Here is a 6,913-nt window from a genome sequence, read left to right as displayed (position 1 = left end):
TGTGTGGTTGGATTTTATTTATTTTAAATACATTATTCAATATGATTGGTGGCTTGATCCTGGTCAGTCACGCCTCCATGCGGTGATAATCCACTTATGTATTTTAGGGGTGTGACATTCCCCGAGACGGCATTCCAACGACTACGTCGGGTGAACCTTGTGGTAATATTTTTTGTCACCAAGAGTTCTTGTGAGGGGTGTGCCTTGTGGTATTATTGAAAGTTAGTAAAAGGACGACACATTTTAGCTTGGTTTGCACGATCGGTCGCTTGTGGTTATGAATAGTTTTTGAATAGGTTGCTTGGGACAAGCAACGGGTAAGTGTGGGGATGTGACGGGTGGTCCGTAGGACAAACCTTAAAGGGTCTAAATATATGTACATTCCATGCTTTATTCGGTTAATTGCTTGAACTTGGTAACCACTAGATGATTTGATGTGCAGGTGTTAAAGTACACAAGATGCGGGTTTTAGGTGGTTTGGATCGATGCTAAAAGTTGGGGAGTCAAAGATTGGAAGAAAGCAAGTTTTCATGGAGAAACAAGAAAAAAACACCACTCAGCGCCGTAGCCTACGGCTACCGCCGTAGGTTACGGCACCCATCTTTTGAAAATGACATCGCCGTAGATCAGAGGAGAACCGCCGTAATGAACCTTTGCTCGCCGTAAGCCACGGTGAGCGCCGTAGCTTACGGCGCTGATCTTGACCATTGTTGACTGTTGCTTGCCGTAAGCTACGGCAGGTGCCGTAGCTTAGAGCGCCGACCATGTTCATTTTGTAACTCCTACATTTAATGGTCATTTTGAGGGGATTTATGGGTTCTAATCATGTTATTTCGGTTACACAACAATTGGAGACGAATTTTGGCTAACTTTTGGAGCTTGAAGACTATCCTTATCGCTAGTTTTTGTTGCTTTGATCTTGATGAACAATAATACTTTTGTGATGATGTTATTCCAAGCCATGAGTGGCTAAGTACATTATGGTCATCTTTAGTTGAAGGTTTGTGGAGACTATTGTGCTTGCTTTCATATTTCTAGAATGGTAAATTGAACTTATGTTTTGTTTATCATGGTGTGTTCTTATTTGTTTGTAAATTGTTGATGCTTATGATTATTCTTCTTTGAAACCATACGTTCTTGGTGCCGGTGGCAATCGAGATATCATGGGTAGAATTAGGATTGGGTAAGGGTCAATTGGTCATCAGGTAACAACCTCACATTCTAGGAATCTGAGTACTTAGTTCCCTTTTATCACAACAAGTAATTGCACATGAACTATGTCTATGTAGTTCTTTCTAGTGAATGATAGCACAAATGTTGAAGCAAACCAGAAACTAAAGGTGGTCATTATTCTCCAACTTGTTTACAACCAAACTTTTCTTTTGTAATTTATTTAGTCAAAAATTAGTTCTAAAACCAATTCACGCAAATCAATTCTTGAACTTTACTTTTATTGAAATTAGTTTAATTTAGTTAATTTAGATAAACCTTGAAATAACACATATTCCACAAACTCCCTGTGTTCGATACCCACTTGCCACTACCTATTCAGTAGTAATTGGATTAAATTTGATTGTGACCACGACATCACGCCAAATATTGGCATCGTTGCCAGGGAGTAGTGCGCAACGTGTGTTATTTTTGCTTTTCTTAAGTTTGTTATTTTTCTGGTTTACGCGGGGTGTGTTAGTGTGCTGATATTTACAGGTGCATGCGTACTAGAAGCTCTCACAAGCTTTCACCATTAGCATTTGATCCGGAAATCGAACGAACTTTGCGAGCAAACAGGATTTTGTTAAGGGAAAACACAATTAGCGGTTCACCAACAACACCAATTACACCGATTACACCATTGAGATACATGGGTTCACCACAACCACCACCCACTACGGGTGAACCTGTTCCACCATTTATACCAACAACCACTCAACCTTCACCAAATACCACCATTCCAACCACTACCACCGAACCCACTTTACTTCATAATGTTACACCAACCAATACCACACAACCCACTACCACTCAAGAAGAACCAACCATTACTTTTAACCCTGCTATTACTATTCCACCATTGTCCCATTTCTTCCCGGGTGCGGGTCAATCATATTCAAACTATACCATAGCACCAAATTCAACCATTGTCCATGCTACTTCTACTTTTAGACCAGCGAACCAGTTGGGTTTCCAATACTCGACTCTTCCATTTGGGCAATCTTCGAGAATTCAAGGAGATGGTTATGATGAGAGATATGAGGATTTTGAGGGTTATGATGAAGATGGTTATGATTATGGAGGTGATGGAGATCAAGGAGAGTTCGGTTATGGGCAAGGTCACTCTCAAGTAATGCCAAGTGTTGGTGGAATGCCACAACAACAACAACTTATACCACAACACATTAGGCCAAGGCCACAAGGACCACAATTGCAACGTCCTGTACCATTGCAACAAGTTCGTCCACAGAATGTACAACCTCAACTTCAAAGGCCAATTCAACACCCACCGATGCCACAGCAACAATTTCAACAACCATTTGCACCACAAGGGCATATACCAAGACCAATGGGTCCTGTTCGTCCAAGGGGTCGGTTTGGTGTACCAAGAAGGCATCTTAGAGAACATGCGAGGGGTATTGAAGTGCATTTTAGGCCGGTGATTACTCATAATCCTTCACCGGTGGTTATTCCTCACAATAACCAAGGAAGAACTATTGAAGTAAGGACTAATTCCTTACAAATTTTGCCGAAATATAAGGGTCTAGCAACGGAGGAGCCTTATTTCCATTTGGAGGCCTATGACTCAATTTGCAATACTCTTGGGAGTCAAGGTTTTTCGGCCGATGATGTAAAGTTGGTCTTGTTTCAATTTTCTTTGGAGGATAAGGCAAAGAAGTGGTTCTACACTTTGCCTTCAGCTTCAATTTACACTTGGGCGGAAATGCAAAAAAATTTTCTTAGATGAGTTTTATACCGCCCAAAAGACCAATGATGCTAGAAAGGGATTGAGGAGTTTTCAACAACAACAAGGCGAAATGTTTCATGAAGCCTTTGAGCGTTTCAACATGATGATCAAAAACTGCCCTCATCAAGGAATTGAACTTTGGGAATTGATGAATGCCTTCTGATGTGAGTAAAATGCAACATATAAATTACATCAAATGAGGCATAAAACTAACCCTTTTTAAGTACTAATGTTGGAAAAAGTGTACTTTTGTCTTCCTTTTGTATTTTCAGGGTTAAAAGAGCTTAAATGAACAAAAGAAGCAAAAATGCAGCCAAATCCAACATAAATACAAAGAAAAGGAAGAAACGTGGCATGCCCGACTCCTCGACAGCATCTCCCAAAGCAAAAACAAGAAGAAAGCTGAGCATGGGGTTGTGCCCAGCTGAACACGGGGCTGTGTCCAGCGGACACGGGGCGTGTCCAGCTCAACACGGGGCCGTGCTCAGCGAGCACGGGGCAGTGTCCAGGATGGTCAGCCCTGGCACAAAAGACAAAGTGGTAGAAGCTTCTATTGCCCACCACGGGGCCGTGCCCAGCGGACACGGGGGCGTGGTCAGAGTGCTGCAGGTGCATTTATTGTAATTGCGAATTACAATTAATGAAGAGAGAGTGTGTCAGACGGGCACGGGGCCGTGTCCAGCGGACACGGGGCCGTGCCCAGGCTTCTGTTCAGCCTATAAATAGGAGTGCTTGGCTTCATTTCAACTCATCCCTTGGCACACCACCTCTCTCACCCTTCATCCACCACCCACCACCACCATAACACCATCATCCACCACCATCATCCATTGTCCATCGTAGAGTGTGTGAGTCGTCTCGGGATCCAAGATTGATCGTAAGAGTTCTTGACAATCAAGGCCATGTTTGCCTAAGTCTCTTACATCACTTGGTGAAGACAAGTGTTTAGTATAATACTTTTTATTTTTAATCTTTTGCACTTTTTATTTGGTTTTGTATTAATGACTTTAATAACTAGTTACTTATGTTGAAGGTGATCTTTCCTTATCGTTTGTCCGTGGTGTCTTGGCATTATTTTACTGTCTATATAAAATAAAAGATTTTCACCATTCATATCTCCACGGTCTATATGGAGGTATGTTGGCTACCTGGTCGGGGGTTAAGGGAACGGTTTGGTAAAGGTCTTGCCCTTGTTCAGCGTTTAGAGGTCCTGCTTGGGACCTGGGTCAAATTTAGTAGGATCTCCTTCAATGCCCATAGGTATTGGATGGCGGGGATCCAAACTCTTTGACCCCCTCATAAGTTAACTACTATTAATACTATAACCCGGCTATTTAGGACTGTATCCCTGCTGACTCAGACTACTTAGCCGAGGGTAACGTCACCGCCAAAAGCGGGGCCTACCACAATTTGCATTAATAACTTAATTCATTATCTTTCAATAATCCGACCCTTTAGGATTGTATCCTTGCTGACTCAAACTACTGGGTTGAGGGTAACGTCGCCTTCAAAAGAGGGGCCTACTACAATAACTAAGATAATCTCTTAAATAAGTGCAAAAGTGCGAAAATAATCAAAGGTTATACTAATACACGTGTCGGATCCAAGTGATTCATCTTGTCTATCTGTTTTTACTTTATTTTTATTTTCAGCATTTAGTTAGTTTTTATTTTTCTTAGTTTAAAACATTTTTCTCACTTTTTGATTTGATTAGACGTTGAGGATAAACCGGTATTAAAAGCTCTTGTGTCCTTGGACGACCTCGGTATCTTACCAACACTATACTACGTCCACGATGGGTGCACTTGCCCATATGTGTGTTTAGTGTTAGTGAATATCGTGTTTTATAAATTTAAAACTTGGCTAAAAGTGTAAAAAGGGGCTTAAATATACATCAAAAATATAACACACTTCACGCACATCAAGTTTTTGGCGCCGTTGCCGGGGACACAAGGATTTTAAGAAAGCTTAAAATCGACGGCCTAATCAGTTTTTCAAAACCTTTTTAAAACGCGCGCACATTTTTCTGGATTTTAGTTTAGTTTGCATTTACAGTAGCCTGAACACGGGGCCGTGCTCACTGAACACGCCCCCGTGCTGCATATTTTTAGAGTAGATACCCAGATACAGAGTCTGAACACGGGGCCGTGCTCGCTGAACACGCCCCCGTGTCCAACGTGACCAGTAACTTTAATTAAAACGCCCAGATACAGACCCTGAACACGGGGCCGTGTTCACTCAACACGGGGCCGTGTGCAGCTTCTGTTTCCGTCTTATTTTTGTTTTCTGGTCCCGAGACTCAGTTGTGGTCTGTTGAGTGATTCTTATGGATCAATACTCAGGAGGTTACAACTACACCTATGATGAGGATGGTTATAGGGGTAATTATTGTACTAATTGTCGTAATGCACGCTCGGTTCAATATAATAACTCATATCAACCATCCAATTCATACAACTACTATGAGAAGCCCAGGTACGAGCCGTCAACTTCATACACATCCTATGAAGACCAAAGGTATGAACCTCCTCCCTCATACTCATATTTTGATGACCCAAGGTATGAGCCTTCATACTCATACCTTGAAGACTCAAGATATGAGCCACCACCTTCATACTCTTATTATGAGGAACCATGGCGTGAACAACCCACCTCATATGAGTACTATGAAGAACAAAGTTTCGATCCTTATCCATCATATACTTACAATGAAGAACAATGGTGTGAACCATCTACTTCATATGAGTACCATGAGGAGCCAAGGATCGAACAACCGGATTCAAGCTTTGAGGATCCAAATTCTTTTTCTCTCACCGAAGTGACCAATAGGATATTAGAACACATTAAAACTATCGAACGTTACATGAAAGAATCTCGCGCAAGGGAAGAGGAATCCCGCGCAAGAGAAGAATTAAATTGTAATAATAACGTAGAGATAGTTGAAAATGTAAAAATGGAAGAACAAGAAAGTGAAAAACCGACACATGAGTTAAACAATGAAAAAGGTGAGTCCGATAATGTTAAAATTCATGAAGAGTCTAATTTTGAAGAAATTAATCTCTTGTCACCTACTTTCGAAAATCATTGTTTAATAACCCCTCATGCCAAGTTTTTAAAAGAGTTAAACACTAGTGCTAAAATCAAAAAAATAGTGAGTGTTAAGTTAACTAATGATCAAACATCGCTAATAAAAGAAGACCCTTTTGAAATTAACATTACACCGGTTCCATGTTTCTTTCAAAATTCATTTATTAGTAATATCACCATTGATAAAGATCTTTGTGTTAACATAATGCCTAACTATATTTTTGAAAAATTAAGTATTAGTGATTTTACTCCACTTCAAATACCCATTTTTCTATCCGATCGAAAAGTGATAAGATCAATCGGTGTAGTTGAAGATGTTTTGGTTCACACAAATCAATTGGTAATCCCAACCGACTTCGTCATCCTTGATGACGCCCCTCTAGTCTTGGGAAAACCTTTTGTACAAACTCATAAAGCTTTGAAAAACCGGAAATTCAACAATCTACCTCTTCAGTTAGGGGCATTCAAAAGGAGCATAGATCTTGAGCGCTCAATGAAATATCCTTTTGGCAATGACGACCCCCTAATTGAAGATGAGCCTGAACCACCCGATAAGGAGGGTCTAGCCAAGGACCCTTATAAACGTGGCGCACCACGGAGGCATTCCGCGGAACTATCCTTAGTTTTAGATTAGTTTAACTTTTATGCTTTCTAGTTTAGTTTTAATTTGCAGGAATAAAACACACTCGGGATGGTGAAGGATACTAAGGGAAGCTTGAACCAACACCCCATGCGCAAAAACAGAGCCTCTCGACAATTTTTCTTCATTACTGCAAGTTCAGCACGGGGCCGTGCTCACCCAACACGCCCCCGTGCCCAAAAATCTGCAGAAATGCCCAGTTCAGGTACCTGGACACGGGGCCGTGC

At 41.2% G+C, this 6,913-nt stretch overlaps 1 non-coding gene across 1 annotated transcript; it reads right to left on the bottom strand.

Moving 5' to 3' along the window:
- Positions 1-2,985: 2,985 nt before the first annotated feature.
- On the bottom strand, positions 2,986-3,091 carry LOC118489432. Its single transcript, XR_004887452.1, has one exon. It is a non-coding gene; the product is annotated as a small nucleolar RNA R71 (small nucleolar RNA).
- Positions 3,092-6,913: the final 3,822 nt, after the last annotated feature.

Source organism: Helianthus annuus, chromosome 17, assembly GCF_002127325.2.
Source record: "Helianthus annuus cultivar XRQ/B chromosome 17, HanXRQr2.0-SUNRISE, whole genome shotgun sequence".
Taxonomy (NCBI): Eukaryota; Viridiplantae; Streptophyta; class Magnoliopsida; order Asterales; family Asteraceae; genus Helianthus; species Helianthus annuus.
The sequence above is the reverse complement of the archived record's forward strand: the minus strand, read 5'-3'. Positions and strand labels throughout refer to the sequence as shown.